This window comes from Scyliorhinus torazame, chromosome 14 (genome assembly GCF_047496885.1).
Source record: "Scyliorhinus torazame isolate Kashiwa2021f chromosome 14, sScyTor2.1, whole genome shotgun sequence".
NCBI classification, from domain to species: Eukaryota; Metazoa; Chordata; class Chondrichthyes; order Carcharhiniformes; family Scyliorhinidae; genus Scyliorhinus; species Scyliorhinus torazame.
Window position 1 is genome coordinate 91,658,600 of NC_092720.1, and position 22,012 is coordinate 91,680,611.

Here is a 22,012-nt window from a genome sequence, read left to right on the forward strand (position 1 = left end):
CTCATGGGTTCAGCTCTTTTGCCCATGTTTGGACCAAGGTTGTGATGAGCACAAGAGCAGAGTGGTCCAGGCAGAACCAAACCAAGCTCTAGTGAGCAGATTATTACTGTGTAAGTGCCGCTTGAGATTGATGGGGCAGTAATTGGCTGAGATGGATGTGCCTTGCATTTTGTGTACAGGACATAACTGAGCAATTGTCCACATTTCTGGGTAGATGCTGAAGAGGTAAATAGCTGTTTTCAGGAAACAGAGGTAGGTTTAAGTGATCTATATTTGTGTTGTTAAATAATAGTAATGGAGTATAGATTCAGGTGGGTTTAATTTAGTGTTTTTCTGTAGGAAAGCATACAAGTCTAGTTAGATTCATGCTAGACACAGATGTTTGCATGTATGGGGGTTTGGGCTTCAGTTAAAACTGTGTTGCTATTGTGCTGAAAGAAGATTTACGACCAGAAAAATAAACACAAGATTGAAGAAAGAATGAAATGTTGCTCAGCAACCAGGGGCACCTTTAGGATAGAAAGAGTTTTTGAGTGTGTTTCAATTTGGAATTCCAGGAGGTTGGAAATAAGAAGTTAGAGAGGGAACAGCTCTCAGGTCTACTAGAAGCAGTAAAGCTGTACAATGGAATAATGAGCACAAAAGCAAGCTCCGGAAAAACCAAAAGACAGTTTGCTCTAGAAACTAGAAGTTTCCAGGAAGTTTGGAGTTAAAGGAACAAAGAAGAACTGCATTGCAACTGAGTATTGGTCACTGAAGCTAAAGACAGAGCAGGAAGTGCAGATCTGGGTGAAGTTGGCTGGGAAAGCCAGACACCTGAAGCAATCGTAACTTTGCTGTCCTTATTTCCAGCCTTTGTAAACAATAATATTGGTTGGAAACTGAGTACTAGAGTTTTGTGCAGATGTTTGAATGCTTGTGGCAATTCAATACCAAGGAATATTGAAAGGAGGGTTGGAAAACCTGGAAGCAGATCCTTGCTAAAACAGCTGAGAGAAAGCTTTGTTTGAAATGATAGTTGGAAAGCCTGGAGGCGAATCCGCGATGAAAACAGCTGAGGGAAAGCATTTTTTGAAAGAAGATTTTAAAGCATGTCTTTTTGAGAGTGGAGTTTGGAAACACTCATGTGACAAGTATTTGAGGGAATTTGAGGAGAAATCCACTGAAGGTTGATTGAATGGCATATGGCACTTGGTTACAGAATGGGGTGTTGTCTGACCACAGTTAGACTGTGTGTTTACTGAAAAAAATATAGCACAAGATATATCCTGTAACCTAAGATATCCTTGAAACCTGGGTACATTTGTGAAGAAAAGTGAGGAGTGAAGGATTATTATATGATAGTCAAACTCTTCATGTTTAATAAATGATTTTTTTTTCTTGTTGCTAAAAGCTAATTGGTAGTCCAGTTCCTCTGTTCCTCCACATTTTTTAAAAACCTAAATGTTTTGAGCCAGGGTTCTTTTCTGGTATCTTCCCATCCAGTTACAATATCAACTGGGATCGTAACACTGTACTGAAACAACTTGGTTGCGGGGGCAGCTACTTCAGGAGAACAAGTCTTCAGTAATGTTGCAGGAACGTTGGTCAAGGCCCACAGCCGTTGTAATATATTGTGCTTTCAGCCATTTCTTGCAAGTACATGGAGTGAATTGTATTTGCTAAAGACTGGGGACCTCACGAGGAGGCCAAAATGGTGTCTAGGCAATGTCCTCCCTCAAGTTCTAGAGTGAGACTAAATTCCCCTGGCTCAAGGAGGAAATGTTTCTTCCATGTGTTAGGAACAAATTTACCATTTTATTATGTGGTACATCCATGTCATTGTTATATGGTACAAAGTAAATATTACAACCACCTAGAAAAAAACAGGGCAGGAGATATTCATAAGCCAAAGATTAAAATAATATATCATTGTAGCCACAGAATCAGCCAAACAATTTAAAGGGTTTGCAAGCTGAGGAAGACTTGTTCTGCTGGAAAACAACGCAGAGATGAAATAATTCCCTACATCAAAATGATACTACATTGGGATGTGGCTGGTTTCCCAATGTTGTGTCTGTCAATCTTTACTCAAGTTGAAATAGTAAGATATCATCAGTTATTACGGAAACAGAATGTAAGAAGATTGGACAAGAATTTGTTATTGAAGGCTTGGATCAGTGAAGGGAAGTGTAAAATGCTGGTTGATTATCAGGTTTCCGATATCATCAAGGTCAAGTCTGGAAAGTGATATTACACTATATGCACTGTCCCAGCAAGCTCCATGAAATACCATCCCATTACCAAAATAGGCAACAGGACTCAGTTATACATCCTCACTTTTCATAATGGATGAATTTGACAATCATTTGAAAGATGGTTAATAGTTTCAAGGACATGTCATAGAATTATGGAGTCAGCGAGCTTTACATCACAGACAGATGCCCATTGGCCCATCATGTCTGCTCCGGCCATCAAGTGCTTATCTATTCTAATACCATTTTCCAGCACTTCGTTCATAGCTTTGTATGCTATGGCGTTTCAAGTACTTATCTAAATGCTTCTTAAATGTTGTGAGGGTTCCTTCCTCTACCATCCTTTTCGGCAGTGAGCTCCAGATTCCCAACACCCTCTGTGTTTAAATATTTTTCCTCAAATCCTCTCTGATTTCCTGATCCTGACCTTAAATCTGTGCCCCCTGGTTACTGACCCCTCTAAGGGGAATGGTTTCTTGCTATCTGCCCATCTATGTCCCTCATAATTTAGTGCACCTCAATCAGGTCCCTCCTCAGCCCTCCCAACGCCAAGAAAAAAAAACCCCTGCCTAACCAGACTTTCTTCAAAGCTGAAACTTCCCAACCCAGGCAACATCGTGGTGAATCTTCTCCTCACCCATTCTCGTGAAACCACATCCTTCCTATAGTGTAGCTTAATAAAACAAAATCTCAAAATTAGGTACTGAAACTGCACAGTGATTACTACCTGTTTCAGTATTGAGACAAACTGCAGCATCTATTAATGGTTTTTGTCTTGAGCAATACATAATTACTAAGCAGGGTTTGGAATTTAAAAATGTCATGGGCGGGATTCTCCGTTAGCTGACACCGAAATTGGGAAATGCGATTGGGCGGAGAATATGTTCCGAGCCAAAATGGCGGTGGACACTGATTTGACACACGTACAGTAAACACCGTTTGCATATCATTAGTGGGCCTGACGTGGTATTCTCCGGGGTTCCGCGATTCTCCGCCTCTGATGGGCCGAGTTTCCAGCGGCGCGGTTCATTTGTGCTTTTAAAAATTGTGAAACCGACATCATGGCTGATGAGGGAGAGGTAGATGCAGAGAGCCACGACTGTGGGCTGCCGGACCACTGGCCGGGATGGCGGGGGTGGGGTGGGGTGGGGTGGGGGGGGGGCAGGGAGCGGGAGGGGGTGTGCCAGGGCTGGAGGGGAGGGGCATTGACCCCCCCGCGGGACTGTTGGCGGTGTCCAGGCACGGTCCGTCATTGCTGCGGCCTGTAAGGCAGCCACCTTGCTGCGCACCCCACTGACCACCCACCTTGGCCGTTGGTTCTGCAGAGTGACACTGCTACAACCTACAACTTGCCTCAGTGCTCTGTCAGAAGGGTGTGAGAGGTGGGCTAGTCTGGGCTAGCCAGGGAGGGGGCGTGGGTGGGGGGGGGGGGTGAATGGCGGACGTTGTGGATGGGCTGGGCTCCCCCCTGACCGTCCCCACTACTGCCACTCCAGGGATCCAATGGGACTGTGTGATGGAATGGCCAGCTCGCATGCAGGGATCATCCAGGTGGATGGTGGCTTCCCATGCCTGTCTGAGCCCCATGTCCTGCCCATCCACACCCTCCATCGCATCCTCCTCATTGAACGAGGCCTGGCCTTCATCATCCTCTTCCTCCTGCACATCACCCCTCTGCTCCACGATGTTGTGGAGATTGCAGCATCTCAGCATCAGTCTGTGGCCTCATCAGCCATGACCGCAGTGGATAACCCCTGCCACCCAAGAGCCAACCCCCCCCAGCCAGGGAGGCGAGTCGAACATGTCAGGAATTGTTGAATGTGCCAGGAATGTGCACACTGCCCGGGTATTGGGTGCAGCCGTGCATGGTGCGCATTTGATGCTCACATATGAGCTGCACGTTCATCGAGTGAAACCCCTTTGGTTTGTGTAGAGCGGCCCGTCATCTGCAGGTGCTGTTAGAGAGACATGCATCCCATCAATCACCCCCTGGACCCAGGGCATGTTGGTGATGCAGCGAACCCCACTGCCCAGGCATCCTGGTGAGCTCGGTCCACATTGAAATGGATGTATTGTGCCACCTGGGAATATAGGGCCGCCATGATGGCGCAGATGCACCTGTGCACCGAGCTCCATGAGATTCCTGGCAGGTCCCCACTCGGTGGCTGGAAGGACTCGGTGGTGTAAAAGTTCAGGGCGATCGTCACCTTGTCGGCTACAGGGAGCAGGTGGCCTCCCCCATTCCCCCGTGGTGCCAGGCAAGCCATGATCTGGCTGATATGTCACAGTGTCTCTCTGCTCAGCTGGAGTCTTCGACGACATGCCCGGTCTGTTAGATCCTTGATCGAGAGGTGCTGCTGGTACAAACAAGGCCTCATGCACCTCCTCGTCCTCGGCCTGTTGGGCAGCCGGCTCTCTATCCTGGGTGGCTTTTTCCTGTTCCTCTGGGGTAGGCTCCACTGCTGCAGCTTCCTCGTCCTCGGGAAACTCCAGTTCGTACAGCCTCAGGGCATCCCCCAGGAATGCGGCGACTAGGAGGAAGGCCACCATTGCTGGTTGAATTCCAATATTCATTGTCTGCAGGAGGTGAAAGGCATGGTGCTTACACCTGTGCCCAACCAAGTCCAACAGGATACATGCTGCCCCCGGTTGGCACTATCGGCTCTGCCCCGCATATCCCCCCTTCTCTCCGCACCCCAGACCCCATCGATGGCCAAAACCAATAGCCCTCTGGCCCTAACAGCTGACCCTGCTGCCAGGGGTACAGTTGGGTGGCACTCCCCATGCAAGCGGTCGGCTCCGTAGACCCCGTCCAGCACCCTCGTAGGGTGGATGTTGCCCTTGGGTGGGCCGGGTGATGCACCGCCGGCTGATGGTGGCCTGAGGGGTGGGGGTAGGGGTGGGAGTGGGGGGGGGGGTGGTATGGCGGATGGTGAGGGCTGAGGTGTGAGGGTGGGTGCACATACGGCATGTATGGGTGCAGAACCAAGGCCAAAGTGGGTGGTCAGTGGGGTACGCAGCAAGATGGCTGGACACCGCCCCAGCCCCATTGGAGGAGGGGGGGGTCACACTGGCCACATGGCACCTTACCCCCGCACCCCCCCAATCTCCACCCCAGGCTGCTCGGCCGGTGTCTGGCCCGGCAGCCCACAGTCTCACCTCTCCTCTCTCTCCCTCATCAGCCAGGACGCTGGTTTCACGATTTGTAAAAGCACAAGTGAACTGTGCCGTCAGGAATTCGGTCCATTGGAGGCGGAAAATCGTGGAGCCCCGGAGAATACTGGGATTGGGCCTGCTAATGATACACCAACGGTATTTACTATACTTGCATTCAGAAACACATTGTCGCCGCTGTTGAGGCAATGGAGAATTGCGATTTGGCGTCAAATTGGCACCTGCCGTGATTTCGGTTTCAGAGTGTCAGAACCTATTCTCTGCCCAAATGCGTTTCCTGATTCCGGCGTCAGCCGACGGAGAATTCCGCCCAGTGATTACGCTTGCCTTTTTCGTGGGGGTTCTTTTGCCAATCACTTTAATTCAGTGTCCTCTAGTTCCAGAGCCTTCCACCAATGCGAACAGCTTCTCCCTAACTATTACGTCCCGATCCCTTGTGATTTCCTCTCAACCTTTTTTTCTCCAAAGGGACGAGCCCCAGCTTCTTCAATCTATGGACATAACTGAAGTCTCTCATCCCTGGAATCATTTTTGTGAATTTCTTCTGCACCTTCTCCAGTCCCTTCACAATCCTCCTTTGGTTTGATGTTGAGAATTGAACACAACCCTCCAGCTGAGGCCGATCTAGAATTTTACATAAAAGCTCACCATAACTCGTTTGCTTTTATACAGTCTGTCTTTTTAAAAAAGCCCAGGACTCAAATTGCTTTATTAAGTGCTTTCTCAACTTTCCCATCATCTTCAACAATTTGTGTAATATACTCACAGGTCCCTTTGCTCCTTGCACCAACCCAAACTTCCAATAAGATTCTCCGCTTCTCGCTAAAAGATTTGTTTCTTCGGGGTCGGTTTGCAGGATTGATTGGAAGCGAAGTATGGGCTAGAGCAGGGAGAAGTGTTTAGGTACATGCAGGTTCGGGATTTTGCCAGGAAGGAGATACAGAGCTTCCCAGAGGAACCGGCCTCCGCATTGCTGGAGGAGGTGTTGACGACAAGGGGACTGGAGAAGGGGGCAGTGTCAGCGGTGTACGGAGCCATTTTGGAAGAGGATAAGGCACCACTGGAAGGGATCAAAGCAAAGTGGGAGGAAGAGCTGGGAGAGGTTATAGAGGAGTATATGAACGCGAATCACGTTCATATGTTTTGGTCCTGTCCGAAGCTAGGGGAGTACTGGAAGGAGGTGTTTCGGGTAATTTCCAAGGTGGTGCGTGTGAAACTGGACCCGGGCCCCCAGGAGGCCACATTCGGGGTGTCAGACCAGCCAGGGTTGGAAATGGGAGCGGAGGCAGATATCATAGCCTTCGCCTCGTTGATCGCCCAAAGGCGGATCCTGCTGGGATGGGGAGCAGCCTCTCCACCCAGTGCCCTGGCGTGGTGGGGGGACCTGTTGGAATACTTGACCCTTGAGAAGGTTAAGTTCGAACTGAGGGGAAGCTCGGAGGGGTTCTACAAGTCATGGGCACTATTTATTATGCACTTTCAAGAACTGGATAACATCGAACATTAGTTGGGGGGGTGGGGGTGGGGTGGGGGGGGGGGAAGAGCTGTGTAGATTAAGGGTGACTATGGGTAATCCCTGATTCCTTTTTGTCATTTGTTTATGTAAATATGTGGGCTGAGGTTTGGGGGTTGGTGGGCGGATGGGATCGTTGTTATTATGAGAATTGACATACCTTGCTGATTATTGTTTATTGTTGATGGGTGTAAATGTGGGAGAAAATGTGAAAAAGGAGGAGAATTTTAAAAAACATTTTTAAAAAGAAAAGATTCTCCGCTTCTAAGGGATTTTGTGCAAAGGCAGGTTTTGACCTTTCCGCTTCTACCGCCGCAGGGGATACAGGACAAGGTAGTTTCTAGAACGGGAGTGGGGGAGGGGAAGGTATTGGAAATTTATAAAGAGCATATGGAGTGTGAGGAATCCCAGTTAGGTGAGATAAAACGTAAATGGGAAGATGAGCTGGGTAAGGAGTAAGAGGCGGGTCAGTGGGAGGATGCTCCAAGCATGTGCCAGGCTCAGCCTGATACAATTCAAGGTGGTCCACCCGGCACACATGACGGTGGCCCGGATGAGCAGGCTTTTTGGGGTGGAGGACAGGTGTGTGAGGTGTGCAGGAGGAACCGCTAATCATGTCCACATGTTTTGGGCATGTCCGAAGCTCAGGGGATTCTGGCAGGAATTTGTGGATGTCATGTCCACGGTACTAAAAACAAGGGTGGTGCCGAATCCAGAGGAAGTGATTTTTGGAGTGTCGGAAGACCTGGGAGTCCAGGGGCATCATAGTCCACATGAAGGCAAGCTGCCTTCACCTCTGATGTGCATCCTGGGGACACATTTAGACGAAGCGGTAGTTTATTGAGGATCACGGATTGGGCACTGGTAGGGAGGGCCGCAAGGGGCAGTAGTTAGTGACATTTAGGGTTTCAATTAAAATATGTTACACCTGATACATATGGAGCCATTTGTGGTGAATGGAACTACTGTTAATTCACCAGTGCACTGTGATATCATGTTAATGCTGTATCATGTTACGTTATGTGTTTAACCCTGTGGGCTCCACCTATGGGTCATTGTACGGCTTCACTCACAGGGGGATATGTCGGGGCTTGCCCATGGCTCCACCCCTTACAGGAAGTATAAAGGCAGCTGACCTGCGGGGCCGCATTCATTTTTGTACCGGTCACAGGCAGGCTCAGTTGTAAGCTGATTAAAACCACGGTTTACTTCTCAACGTGTCTCTCAGTGAATTGATGGTCGCATCACCATTTCTCACAGCTGGTGGCTTGCACCACCCTCCCCCTCCCTATGGCATAGACTGAGGAGCACCAGAGCTTACCTCACAGGGGATAATCATCATTCAACTGCTTTGTATAGTGACCCCATTGACAGTGCTGACACAGGCCCATCATCCTGGAGTGATGTTGCACAGACCGCAGGAGGATGGAACAGTGTGGCCGGAGAGGGGTGCTGTGTAAGGGAGGTCCAGGGAATTGGGGGGAGGGGGGAAATAGTTAGGAAGGTGGGTGGTGGGGGTGGTCAATGGGGGAGAGGGTGATCAGGGGGAGGGGAAAGGAGAGACTGGGGGAAGGAGGGATTGGGGAGAAGGGAGAACGGGGGAAGGGGCACTGGGGGGAAGGATGGGTTTGGGGGGGGAGAAGGGGTGAGATGATGGATGAAGCCCCTATGGGGTGAGCAAGGATGAGGGCCTCCCTGGCCCTCCGCGAATGCCGGACCCTCGCCGCTGCCTGTCCTCCTTCCTCGGGCTGCTACCTCGCATCCTCCCACAGTTCGCCCTACAGCCCCTCCTCGTCCGGCCCCTCCTCACCCTCCTCAGATGAGGCTGCATGTCCCACTGCTGAGTCAGGTTGTGATGGTCACAGCAGACCACCGCAAAGTGGGAGACCCTCTGGGGGGTGTACTGCAGTGCACCATATTTTGAGCAGTCCAATGCACAGCTCAATGACAGCACAGGCCTCATTATATCGGGTCTCCGCATCAGTCTCTGACCTCCACACTGGCATCATCAGCCTGGACCTCAGCAGGTACTCCTTGTCCCCCAAGAGCCAACCCGTCATCTTGAGGTCGTCCTCGAAGACGCCGGGGATCTCAGTGTCCCAGGATGTAGCTGCAATGCACGCTTCCTGGGAACCATGCACACACGTGCATGATCTGGAGATGGTGGGCGCACACAAGTTGAACATTCAGGGCGTGGAACCCCTTCCTGTTAATGAAGGGCATTCTCTGTTGCCTGGTGCGCATAAGGCGATATGCGTGCCATAAATTACCCCCTGGTCCTGGAGCATCCCGATGATGAGAATCCTGCTGCGTGTGCATCTTGATGGGCGTGGCCCAGCTTGAAGTTTATATATTCAGACGCCCGGGCATAAAGGGCATCTGTAACTTCACATCTGCACTTGTGGACTGTTGCTTGTGATAAGCCGCACAAGTCCCCACTCGAGCCTGGGAATGAACCGGTGGCATAAAAACTCAGGGCTAAAGTGACCTTCACAGCCAACAGGAGTTGGTATCCTCCTCCTCTACAGGGTGCCAAGTCTGCAGGACATGGCACACGTACCGCACCATCTCCTTGCTGAGACGGTCTGTCATGTACTCAAACGACCAAAGACGCCTGTACACCTTGGGCCATTGCTGGCCTCCCCCTCTGGGTTTCTCCCTGGACTGATGGGGGCCAGGTCTGCTTGATTTGTGGCAGACCCTTGCACATGAGATCTGTGAAGAGCTCATATAACAAACAATGCCAATTCCTTGCTAGTAATAGCCTTCAGCTGTGCAGGCAGAGGCTGCTCACAGTCAGAGATGTTAAAGTGACCTCACCATATAATCACGGACAGGGCTCTGTTCTGGAAGTGTTTGGTGGGCAGACAGGCAGCAGCTGTAGGTGCCCGTGTTATGGGTGTACACAATTTGGGGGATGTCCTGTAGGACCCGCAGATGCTGAGGCCCTCGTCCCCCAGCCCAGGGCTGACCCCCAACCTTTAGCACCCAGCTTCCGTCCGTCTCTGGGATCTCCCCCACCCCAAAAGCACTGGGGCAGCAGCTGCAGTGCTCTTGGCTGCATGCCCGAAAGCAAAGATGTCTACTCAGCTTCTCTGATCCCCTTAGCATCCCTGCATTAGGTTCCCATTTTTAAATAGGAGACCTAAATGCGCCTGCGTGGCCTTTCGCTGGGGATCCAGTTAGATCCCAGGAGGGCGTTTGATAGGGGGTCCATCTCGTTAATGAGATGAAGGTTACTCTTAATTGGCGACAATTCGTGTCTCGCCATGTCCAGGCGGGGTCCAGAACCTGCCAATGGGAGCGGGCTAGTTAGATCGCGAACCGTTTGCCGCCCGCCACCGATCCCAAATCTGGCCTCTCCCACAACCTAACCGACGTGTGCGGATCTGCACTGGGCGCAATGCGGCCATTAAATCATGCCCTTTGTCTTTGGTTCCCACTACAAACTCCATTCTTGACCTACTGACTCCATTCCTCTCCCTGACAACTGCCTGAAGCTGATCCAGACATTTCGCGACTTTGCCATTCTGTACGATCCTGAGTTGAATTTATGACCCCCATATCCGTTTAATATCGGTGACATAATCTGCCTCTTGCCTGTCTCAGCTTATTTGCTGCTGAAATCATCATTCATGCCTTTGTTATGTCTAGGCTCCTGCATGACCTCCCAGCTTACACTTTCCGTAAACATGAGTTAATTCAAAACCAACAAGCCCATTCAGCCTTCATGCCTATTCTCACTGTCGTCAGATTTTAAAATTCTCTCTCTTGTTTTCTTTTCTTTAAAATATTTTTTATTCTCCTCCTTTTTCACATTTTCTCCCAAATTTACACCCAACAATAAACAATAATCAGTAACGAATGTAATATCAATCCCCATATCAATAACAACGATCCCATCCTCCCACCAAACCCCAAACATCAGCCCGCATGTTAACATAAACAAATGACAAAAAGGAATCAGGGGCGAGATTCTCCTACCCCCCGGGGGGTGCCCCCACAGTGGCCTGGCCCGCGATCGGGGCCCACCGATCCGTGGGCGGACCTGTGCCGTGGGGGCACTCTTTCCCTTCCGCCTCCGCCACGGTCTCCACCATGGCGGAGGCAGAAGAGACTTCCTCCACTGCGCATGCGCGGGAATGCCGTCAGCGGCCGCTGACGCTCAAGCGCATGCGCCGCCCGGAGATATCATTTCCGCGCCAGCTGGCGGGGCACCAAAGGCCTTTTCCGCCAGCTGGCGGGGCGGAAACTCATCCGGCGCCGACCTAGCCCCTTAAGGTTGGGGCTCGGCCCCCAAAGATGCGGAGCATTCCGCACCTTTGGGGCGGCGCGATGCCCGACTGATTTGCGCCGTTTTGGGCGCCAGTCGGCGGACATCGCGCCGTTTCCGGAGAATTTCGCCCCAGGAATCACCCATAGTCACCATTAACCACATACCGTCCTTCTCCCCCCCCCAACCCTCCCAGCCCCCAACCCCCCAAATGTTCCATGTGATCCAATTCTTGAAAGTGCATAATGAATAACGCCCATGGATTGTAGAACCCCTCCATCCTTCCCCTCAGTTCAAATTTGACCTTTTCAAGCGTTAGGAATTCCAGCAGGTGCCCCCACCACGCCAGGGCACAGGGTGGAGAGGTTGATCTCCATCCTAACATACGCCACGGAACGGCCGGCGTATTCCCAGACATGTGCGGACCGGCCGGCGTATTTCCGCGCACGTGCGGGGGATCCCTTCTCCGCGCCGGCCCCCAGGCAATATGGCGGAGCCCTACAGGGGCCTGGAGCGGAGTAAAGTAGGCCCCCACAGAAGCAGCCCGCCCGCCGATCGCGGGCCAGGCCACCGTGGTGGTGCCTCCCCCCCGAGGTTGGATCCCCCTGCCACCCCCCCCCCCCCACCACCCCCCACCCCCCAGGACGGCCCCGGCACACTTACCTTCCATGTCCCGCCGTGTGGGAGGTGAGTAATCCACGCCGGCGGGACTCGGCCAAACTCTTCAGCCGCTCGGCCCATCGGGGCCCGGAGAATCGCCGGGGGGGGGCCCTCTGTCAACGGCCCCCAACAGGCGTGGCGGCAATCCCACCGGCGCCTGAAAAACAGCGCCGAGAGTGGTGCAGCCGGCGCCGGGTCTTGTCATAATATGCACCCATGCACATCATGAGGTAAAGACAGGCAGTGACAGACACCCAGGTAAGCCAATCAACATACAGAACAGAACACAACTAATTACCAAACAGAACACCAGAGGGGGGCTTCCAACTATAAAACACAGGAGGCATCAGCAGTCCGCCTCTTTCCACTGGTGACAACTGTAGTGACAGTCAGCGTGTACATATCAGTCAGCACCTTCTACACGTGGATCAGAGCTAGCCTGGTTGTGGTATTATATGTATTACGGTACCTGACAGGCTAAAGCACCATTGGTGGAAACTGTATGCTTTCTATTGGTAGAATGTATGATAGCTCCGCCCTGATAGGCGGGGTATAAGAACCCGTGCCGCCCCAGCAGCCTTCATTCGGTACCTGAGCTGCTGGGGGAAACATCTAGCTTATTAAAGCCTTCAGTTGGACTACGGCCTCGCTTTAGTGGTCATTGATCGTGCATCAATTTAATAAGCTAGTTTTTTTTAAGAAGAAAGGATGGAGCTCCGAATCAAGCCGGAGTGTCTGCAACTTAGCCCCCACGCAGCGAACTCAGCGGCAATCTTTAAGCACTGGCTGGCGTGCTTTAAAGGGTATCTCGAGACGGCCAAAAACCCACCCATGGGAGAGCAGAAACTGCACGTCCTGCACTCAAGGGTGAGCCCGGAGATTTACACCCTTATCGAGGAAGTGGAAGACTTCGATGCAGCAATAGAGCTGCTAAAAGGACACTATATTCGCCCGGTAAACCAGGTCTACACCCGGCACCTGCTTGCAACATGGTGACAAACACCTGGGGAATCGCTGGAGGAATTTTACCATGCACTCCTGGTGTTGGGCAGAAGCTGCGGCTGCCCGCAAGTTTCGGCGAGCGAACACACGGAACCCTTAGTCCGGGATGCTTTCGTGGCAGATATGCTATCGTCACAAATCCGCCAGTGCCTGTTAGAAAAGGACACTCTGGGTCTCAGGGAGGCATGGGCCCTTGCAGGCTCTCTGGATGTGGCCTCCAGGAACGCCCACGCCTACGTTCCCGACCGCGCAGCAGCCCCCTGGGCAGCGTGGAACCCCTCCCTGAGACTGCCCCCATTCCCCCGCAGGCCTGCTCTGCAAGGCGGCCTGGCAATCCCGAGGGGCCCCGCTGCTACTTTTGCGGGCAGGCAAAGCACCCCCGCCAGCGCTGCCCGGCCTGCGCATCCACCTGCAAGGGATGCGGCAAAAAGGGCCATTTCATGGGGGTATGCCAGGCCAGGGCGGTTGCCGCGGTCTCCAACGGCGAATGCGGGCCGCATCCACTAACTTCTCCATGGGCCCCGTGCGGACTGCGGTCACCGCCATCTTCATATGCCAGGGCCACGTGCGGACCCCGGGCACCGCCATCATGTTCCGCGGACCCCACGTTGGAGGGATGGGTGCCACCATTTTGTCCACCCCCAGCCATGTGCGACCAATGGGAGACGCCATCTTGGATGAACCCCAAGGACCACAGCTCGGCTGACCACGCACTGCTCGAAGAGAACTCTCATCTGCTGCGACTAGCCTCGGTGACTCTGGATCAGTCTCGGTCTCGAACACTCTCAACTGCTAGGACGACCGTATTCATCAACGGGCATGAGACGTCCTGCCTACTCGACTCTGAGAGCACGGAGGGCTTCATACACCCTGACACGGTAAGGCACTGTTCTCTCCTCATCCACCCCATTCATCAAAAAAATTTCACTGGCCTCCGGTTCCCCCTCAGTGGAGATAAAGGGGTTTTGTGTAGCAAACCTCACAGTCCAGGGAAGGGAGTTCAAAAATTTCCGTCTCTACGTCCTTCTCCACCTCTGCGTGGCTACACTCCTGGGTTTAGACTTCCAGTGTAACCTTCAAAGCCTGACCTTCCAATTCGGCGGCCCTATACCCCGCTTTCTGTCTGCGGCCTCGCGACCCTTAAGGTCGACCCGCCTTCCCTGTTTGCGAACCTCACCCCGGATTGCAAACCCGTCGCCACCTGGAGCAGACGGTACAGTGCCCAGGATCGGATCTTTATTAGGTCAGAGGTCCAAAGGTTACTGAGGGAAGGGGTCATTGAAGCCAGTAACAGCCCCTAGAGAGCTCAAGTAGTGGTGGTAAAGACCGGGGAGAAGCATAGGATGGTCATCGACTACAGTCAGACCATCAACAGGTTTACGCAGCTGGACGCGTACCCTCTTCCCCGCATATCCGACCTGGTAAACAGGATCGCACATTATAAGGTCTTCTCCACGGTGGACCTCAAGTCCGCCTACCACCAGCTCCCCATCCGCACTAGTGACCGCAAATACATTGCCTTCGAAGCAGATGGGCGGCTCTATCACTTCTAAAGGGTTCCCTTTGGTGTCACTAATGGGGTCTCGGTCTTCCAGCGCGAGATGGACCGAATGGTTGACCGGTACGGTTTACGGGCAACATTGCCATATCTCGATAATGTCACCATCTGCGGCCATGACCAGCAGGACCACGACACCAACCTCCGAAAATTTCTCCAGACCGCTAAAATCCTTAACCTTACATACAACAAGGATAAATGCGTGTTTTGCACCGACCGTCTAGCCATCCTCGGCTACGTAGTGCGAAATGGAGTTATAGGCCCCGACCCTGAACGCATGCGCCCCCTTATGGAGTTCCCCCTCCCTCACTATCCCAAGGCCCTGAAACGTTGCCTAGGATTTTTTAGCTATTACACCCAGTGGGTCCCCAACTACGCAGACAAGGCCCGTACCCTGATCCAATCCACAGTTTTCCCCCTGTCGTTAGAGGCCCGCCAGGCCTTCAGCCGCATCAAAGCAGACATTGCAAAGGCCACGATGCACGCCATCGACGAGTCCCTCCCCTTCCAAGTCGAGAGCGATGCGTCCGACGTAGCTCTGGCGGCCACCCTCAACCAAGCGGGCAGACCCGTGGCCTTCTTCTCTCGTACCCTCCATGCTTCCGAAATCCGCCACTCCTCAGTCGAAAAGGAGGCCCAGGCCATAGGGCCATAGTAGAAGCTGTGCGACATTGGAGGCATTACCTGGCCGGCAGGAGATTCACTCTCCTCACCGACCAACGGTCGGTTGCTTTCATGTTTGATAATGCACAGCGGAGCAAGATAAAAATGACAAGATCTTGCGGTGGAGGATCAAACTCTCCACCTACAGCTACGGGATCTTGGATCGTCCCGGGAAGCTAAACGAGCCTCCTGACGCCCTGTCCCGCGGCACATGTGCCATCGCACAAGTGGACCGCCTCCGAGCCCTCCACGAGGACCTCTGCCACCCGGGGTCACTCGCTTTTTCCAGTTTGTCAAGACCCGCAACCTGCCCTACTCCATCGAGGAGGTCAGGACAGTCACCAGGGACTGCCAAATCTGCGGCGAGTGCAAACCGCACTTCTACCGACCAGAGAAAGCGCACCTGATAAAGGCTTCCTGTCCCTTTGAACGCCTCAGCATGGACTTCAAAGGCCCCCTCACCTCCACCGACTGCAACACGTACTTCCTGAACGTGATTGACGAGTACTCCCGGTTCCCATTCGCCATCCCCTGCCCAGATATGACCACAACCACCGTCATCAAGGCCCTCAATAGCATCTTTGCACTGTTCGGGTTCCCCGCTTACATACACAGTGATAGTGGGTCCTCCTTTACGAGCAACAAACTGCGTCAATTCCTGCTCAGCAAGGGCATTGCCTCGAGCAGGACGACCAGTTACAACCCCTGGGGTAAAGGACAGGTAGAGAGGGAGAACGGAACGGTCTGGAAGACCGTCCTACTGGCCCTACGGTCCGACCTGGCTGGCAGTTCCCGGACCCATCCTGCTCCGAAAACACTTGCGGGCACAAAAGTTGGACCCGTTGGTCGAGTGGGTCCATTTGCTCCATGCTAACCTCCGGTACGCCTACGTGGCGTACCCCGACGGCCGACAAGATACGGTCTCCCTATGGGACCTGGCGCCCGCCGGAACCCCATGCACATTCCAGCCGCCAGTCCCACCCTCCCCTCCACCGCAGCACCTTACAGGAGGATCGGTCCTTCTGCTGGCCCCATCTAGGCCCACCCACCCACCGACGCCCCCCGCAGGAGCTCCCTTCCCAGGTCAATCGTTTTCCCCACCAGCACCGTCTAGGGGTGCCGAAGCTGCCATGGAGATCGAAGCCACGCTGCCGGAGTCACAGACGCCCGGAGTCACCACCGAAGCTCTGACGATCGCAGAGGACGACCAGGGCCCCCGATCGACTGACTGCTTCATTTTAATTGTAATCTGTAAATATAAACCATCAAATGTACATAGCTTTCAGAATTGTAAATAGTTACTAAACACTGTACGGAGGTATTACGGTACCTCCATAACTAATTATACCATGTTGCTATGTTTTGTAGTTTCAGGCCACCACCACCGCCGGACTCTTTTTTTTAACAGGGGGTGAATGTGGTATTATAGGTATTATGGTACCTGACAGGCTAAAGCACCATTGGTGGAAACTGTATGCTTTCTATTGGTTAGAATGTATGATAGCTCCGCCCTGATAGGCGGGGTATAAGAACCCATGCCGCCCCAGCATCCTTCATTCTGTACCTGAGCTGCTGGGGGAAACATCTAGCTTATTAAAGCCTTCAGTTGGACTACGACCTCGCTTTAGTGGTCATTGATCGTGCATCATTAGTCTAGTTAGTTAGAGTTAGTATACTTAGAGTAGTAGAGAGTCAACCCACAGCCAGCTTGTGTGCATTGTTATAGAAGTTCAATAAATCACATTGAGCCAATGCCTACGTTTGGTGTATGCTTTACCGTTTATCTGCATCGTGTTGCAGTCCATGTTACCACAGGGTGAACAACACAACATGATACCAGGAGTGGCTACTTCATCTAAGTAATTTACCTTGAATAATTCAGTGACGACCAGCAAGTGCCTTCCAGCAGCATTGAGAAGATCCAGGCCCCTCCACAGCTCTGGATCTCCGGAAACCTTTGCGCCAACGTGTGGGTCTTCAAGCAATTCAGTCTATACATTGAGGCCTCGGGCATCGAGAATGATTCCGATGCCAGAAAAATTGCGCTGCTCCTATCGACTGCGGGGGACCAGGCCATCCAAATCTTCAATTTGCTCACTTTTGCCAACGGCAAGGACAAGACCAAGTTCCAGACCGTGTTAGCCAAATTCGACAGTCACTGTGAAGTCAAAACGAACGAGAGCTTCGAGCGCTATGTCTTTCAGCAACCCCATCAGGGTAAGGATGAGCCTTTCCAACCCTTTCTAACTCATCTCCGCATATTAGCACAATCCTGCAACTACGGTGACACCGCTGATTCCCTCATCAGGGATCAGATCGTGTTTGGCATCCACTCCGACGCCCTGCGGGAGCAGCTCCTAAAAATAAAATATATGACCCTGCCAGTAGCCATTGAGACGTGCAAAGTCCATGAATAGGCGAAAAGTCGCAACTCCCGCCTTAATTCGGCAGAACAGGACCAACTTGCCTCCCACGAGGCAGAGAGTGTACAGGCCATCACCCGAATGCGGCGCCTTAGCATCGATGAAGGTGGTCATTTCGCGCGCTTTTCCTGGGGTCCCACGCATGCGCACCACGGACGGGAGAACGAAGCGTCCGAAGACCATACTGCGCAGGTGCGAGTGGTGGCTGACTGCACTGCGCATGCGCGACGACGCATGGAGCGTTACGGCGTCAACGCATGACGTGCCCGAACGGCGGCACCGCCCACTTAAAGCAGCAATGCCCTGCAAGAGGCAGGCGATGTTTAAATTGTGGGAAGCCTGGCCATTATGCAGCCTTGTGCAGGTCTGCACCTCCGATCGTGGGCCAGAGATCCCAGTTCCAACGCAAACGTGTTCGAAGTGTGCAGCAAGGGCTGCTGGATTCGGAACCTGATACCACCACGGATCCAGAGGATGACTGCCTGGAGTCCCCATATCGAGTGGGCATCATTACCATGTATGACAAGGCGACCTCACATTCAGCAACACACCAACCCATCCTCAGCGTGGATTCTGCGGACGAATGGCGTGCCGTCGTACACGTTAACCAATGCAGCATCCGGTTCAAGCTGGACACTGGTGCTTCAGCCAATCTCATATCTCAAGCAGATCATGATCGCATCAAAAGGCAGCCAAACATTCTTCCGCCGGCCTGCCAGCTGCTTGATTATAATGGCAATGCCATCACTGCGATGGGGTCCTGTCACCTGCATGTCTCCAACAAGGCCATCAAGGCCACATTGTGGTTTGAAATCATCAAGCCTGACAAGGCTTCCCTGCTTGGTGCCCATGCATGCAAGCTACTGAATCTCATCCAGGCGTACATGCCATGTCCTCTGCCAACATGAATCTTCAGGCTAACATTGACAAACTCCTGTCACAATACCCGGATGTGTTCAGTGAGATGGGCACGCTGCTGTACCGCTACAAAATCTTACTCAGGCCTGATGCCACACCTGTGATCCATGCACCACGCCGGGTGCCGGCTCCTCTGAAGAACTGTTTAAAGGCGCAGCTGCAGGAGCTCCAAGACCAGGGTATAATCTCTAAAGTGATGGAACCGACTGACTGGGTCAGCTCAATGGTCTGTGTGAAGAAGCCCTCTGGAGAACTGCGCATATGTATAGATCCCAAGGATCTTAACCGAAACATAATGCGGGAACACTACCCGATCCCGAAGCGGGAGGAGCTAACCAGTGAGGTGGCACATGCCAAATTCTTCACGAAGCTAGATGCATCGCGTGGCTTCTGGCAGATACAACTGGACGAGTCCAGCCGGAAGCTCTGCACGTTTAATACACCTTTCGGAAGGTACTGTTACAACCGCATGCCGTTTGGTATTGTTTCGGCCTCTGAAACCTTTCACAGGATCATGGAACAGATGCTGGAGGGCATTGAGGGTGTGCGGATTTATGTTGATGATGTCATTATGTGGTCCATGACCCCAGAGGAACACATATCTCGTCTGCAACAAGTCTTTAGACGCATATATGCTAACGGCCTCAAGTTGAACAAGGCCAAATGCTCCTTTGGCATGTCATCAATCAAGTTTTTGGGTGATCAAATATCCCAGCCGGGTGTGCAACCGGACCCGGACAAAGTCAAGGCCATCAACACCATGAAGACCCCGGAAGACAAAAAGGTGGTACTCCGCTTCCTGGGTATGGTTAACATTTTGGGAAAGTTCATTCCCAACCTCGCATCACACACCATGGCTTTCAGGCATCTGGTGAAGAAGTCCACTGCCTTTCAGTGGCTACCCACACATCAAGCAGAGTGGCTCGAGTTAAAGACAAAGCTCACCACTGCTCCGGTACTCGCGTTTTTTGACCCAGAGCGAGAGACAAAAATCTCCACGGACGCCAGCCAGGACGGCATTGGAGCGGTGCTCCTCCAGGAGGATGTCTCCGCGTCCTGTGCTCCAGTGGCCTATGCGCCCAGGGCCATGACTCCCACTGAGCAGAGGTATGCTCAGATAGAGAAAGAGTGCCTGGGCCTCCTCACCGGTATTGTAAAGTTTCATGATTATGTCTATGGTCTACCAACCTTCACAGTAGAGACTGACCACAGACCCCGAGTCCATATCATTCACAAGGACTTGAATGACATGACGCCTAGGCTTCAGCGCATTCTCCTTCGATTCCGAAGGTATGATTTCAAACTGGTTTACACACCTGGAAAGGAGCTAATCATTGCGGATGCCCTGTCTCGCTCCATCACCTCACCCTGTGAACAGGTCGACTTCATCCGCCAAATTGAGGCACAGGTGCAACTGTGTGCCAGCAGCTTCCCGGCCTCAGACGAACGATTCGTCAACATTCGAGAAGAGACTGCCAAGGACCCTCTTCTGCAGTGGGTCATACATCACCTTACAAATGGTTGACAGAAAGGGCAATGCCCCCAGTTCTTTAATGTCAAGGATGACCTAACAGTTGTCGAGGGGATCCTCCTCAAGTTGGATCACATCGTTATTCCTCGCAGCCTCCAGAGCTTAGTGCTCAAACAGATCCACAAGGGGTACGTCGGTATCGAGAAATGCAGGCGCAGGGCCCGGCAGGCTGTCTATTGGCCTGGCATCAACGAGGACATATCCAACATGGTCCTCAATTGTGCCGCCTGCCAGCCCAAAGAAACGCTCCGGCAACACGAGATTGTGACCTCTCCGTGGTCTAAGGTGGGAATCGACCTTTTTCACGTCAATGGGCGTGACTACGTGCTTATAATTGACTACTTCTCGAGTTCCCCCGAAGTGGTGAGACTGTCCAACCTCACATCAAGGACTGTCATCAAGGCCTGCAAGGAGACATTTGCCAGGCATGGTGTTCCGCTCACGGTCATAAGCGACAACGGTCCCTGCTTCTACAGCCAAAAGTGGTCCAACTTCGCAAAGCTATACCAGTTCAAGCACATCACCTCGAGCCCGCATTACCCGCAATCTAACGGGTAGGTCGAAAAAGGGATCCATATCGTGAAGCAACTGCTCTGCAAGGCTGCGGACTCGGCTTCTGACTTTAACCTTGCGCTGCTGGCGTACAGGGCAACCCCTCTGTCCACCGGTATGTCTCCAGCACAACTCTTTATGAATCGTGACCTGCGGACGACTGTTCCGGCCATTCAACTACCAGACCTGGATCACCGCCCAGTGCTGCAAAAGGTGCAGGTACTCAGAAACCGGCAAAAGCTGACATACAATGCTCACGCTACTGATTTGCCCGTGCTCTCTCCGGAAGATGCTGTTTGCACCGTTGCCTGGTGGAGGCTGGTCAACTCCAGCTGTTGTTGTTCGACAGGCTGCTCCCAGGTCGTTCGTGGTGCGCATGGCTGATGGATCCATTGTCAGGTGCAACGAAAGGGCACTACGCAAACATGCCTGCCCACCACTGGATGTCACGTTCCCAGATGCCGTTAAGCCTTATCTGGACACCTCGCTCCACGAGGCCACCAATCTGGCTGCATTCCCGCCTGTCAATGCGCTATCATCCCCATCTCCACCTCTCAGGTGATCGGCAAGGATCCAACACCAGCCCCAGTGATTGGACTTATAAATATTTCCTTTGTATATATTGTTCTGTATCTGCACGCTAGACACCTTACATGTACATATGCATTCACTCGCCATTCGCTGTAAATAGTTATCTCTGTAAATATGTTGTATATGCTCTAAGCAACCGACAAAATTTTTATAAAAAGGGGGGGATGTCATAATATGCACCCATGCACATCATGAGGTAAAAACAGGCAGTGATAGACACCCAGGTGAGCCAATCAACATACAGGACAGAACACAACCAATCACCAGACGGAACACTAGCGGGTGCTTCCAACTATAAAACACACGAGGCATCAGCACTCCGCCTCTTTCCACTGGTGACAACTGTAGTGACAATCAGGGTGTACATATCAGACAGCACCTTCTACACGTGGATCAGAGCTAGTCTGGTCTAGTTAGTTAGAGTTAGTATACTTAGAGTAGTAGAGAGTCAACCCACAGCCAGCTGTGTGCATTGTTACAGATGTTCAATAAATCGTATTGAACCAATGCCTACGTTTGGTGTATGCTTTACAGCTCATCTGCATCGTGTTGCAGTCCGTGTTACCCCAGGGTGAACAACATGACAGGTCGGAGAATCCCAGTCGGGATTCCACAAACATTTATGTCCGATAATGGTCCTTGCTTCTCGAGCTGGGAGTGGACAGAATTCTCCAATCAGTACAATTTTATCCATGTCACCTCGAGTCCACACTTTTCACAGCCTAATAGCAAAGTTGAGAAAGGTGTGTGCATTATCAAGCAGCTGATAAGCAAGGCGAATGACTCGCAATCCAACATTCATTTGGCTTTGCTTTCCTATAGAGCCTCACCATTAAGCTCAGGGCTATCTCTGGCTCAAATGCTTTTCAAACGTGATGTGAGAACAACGTTATCCACACTTCAAATCAATTGGGACCCCT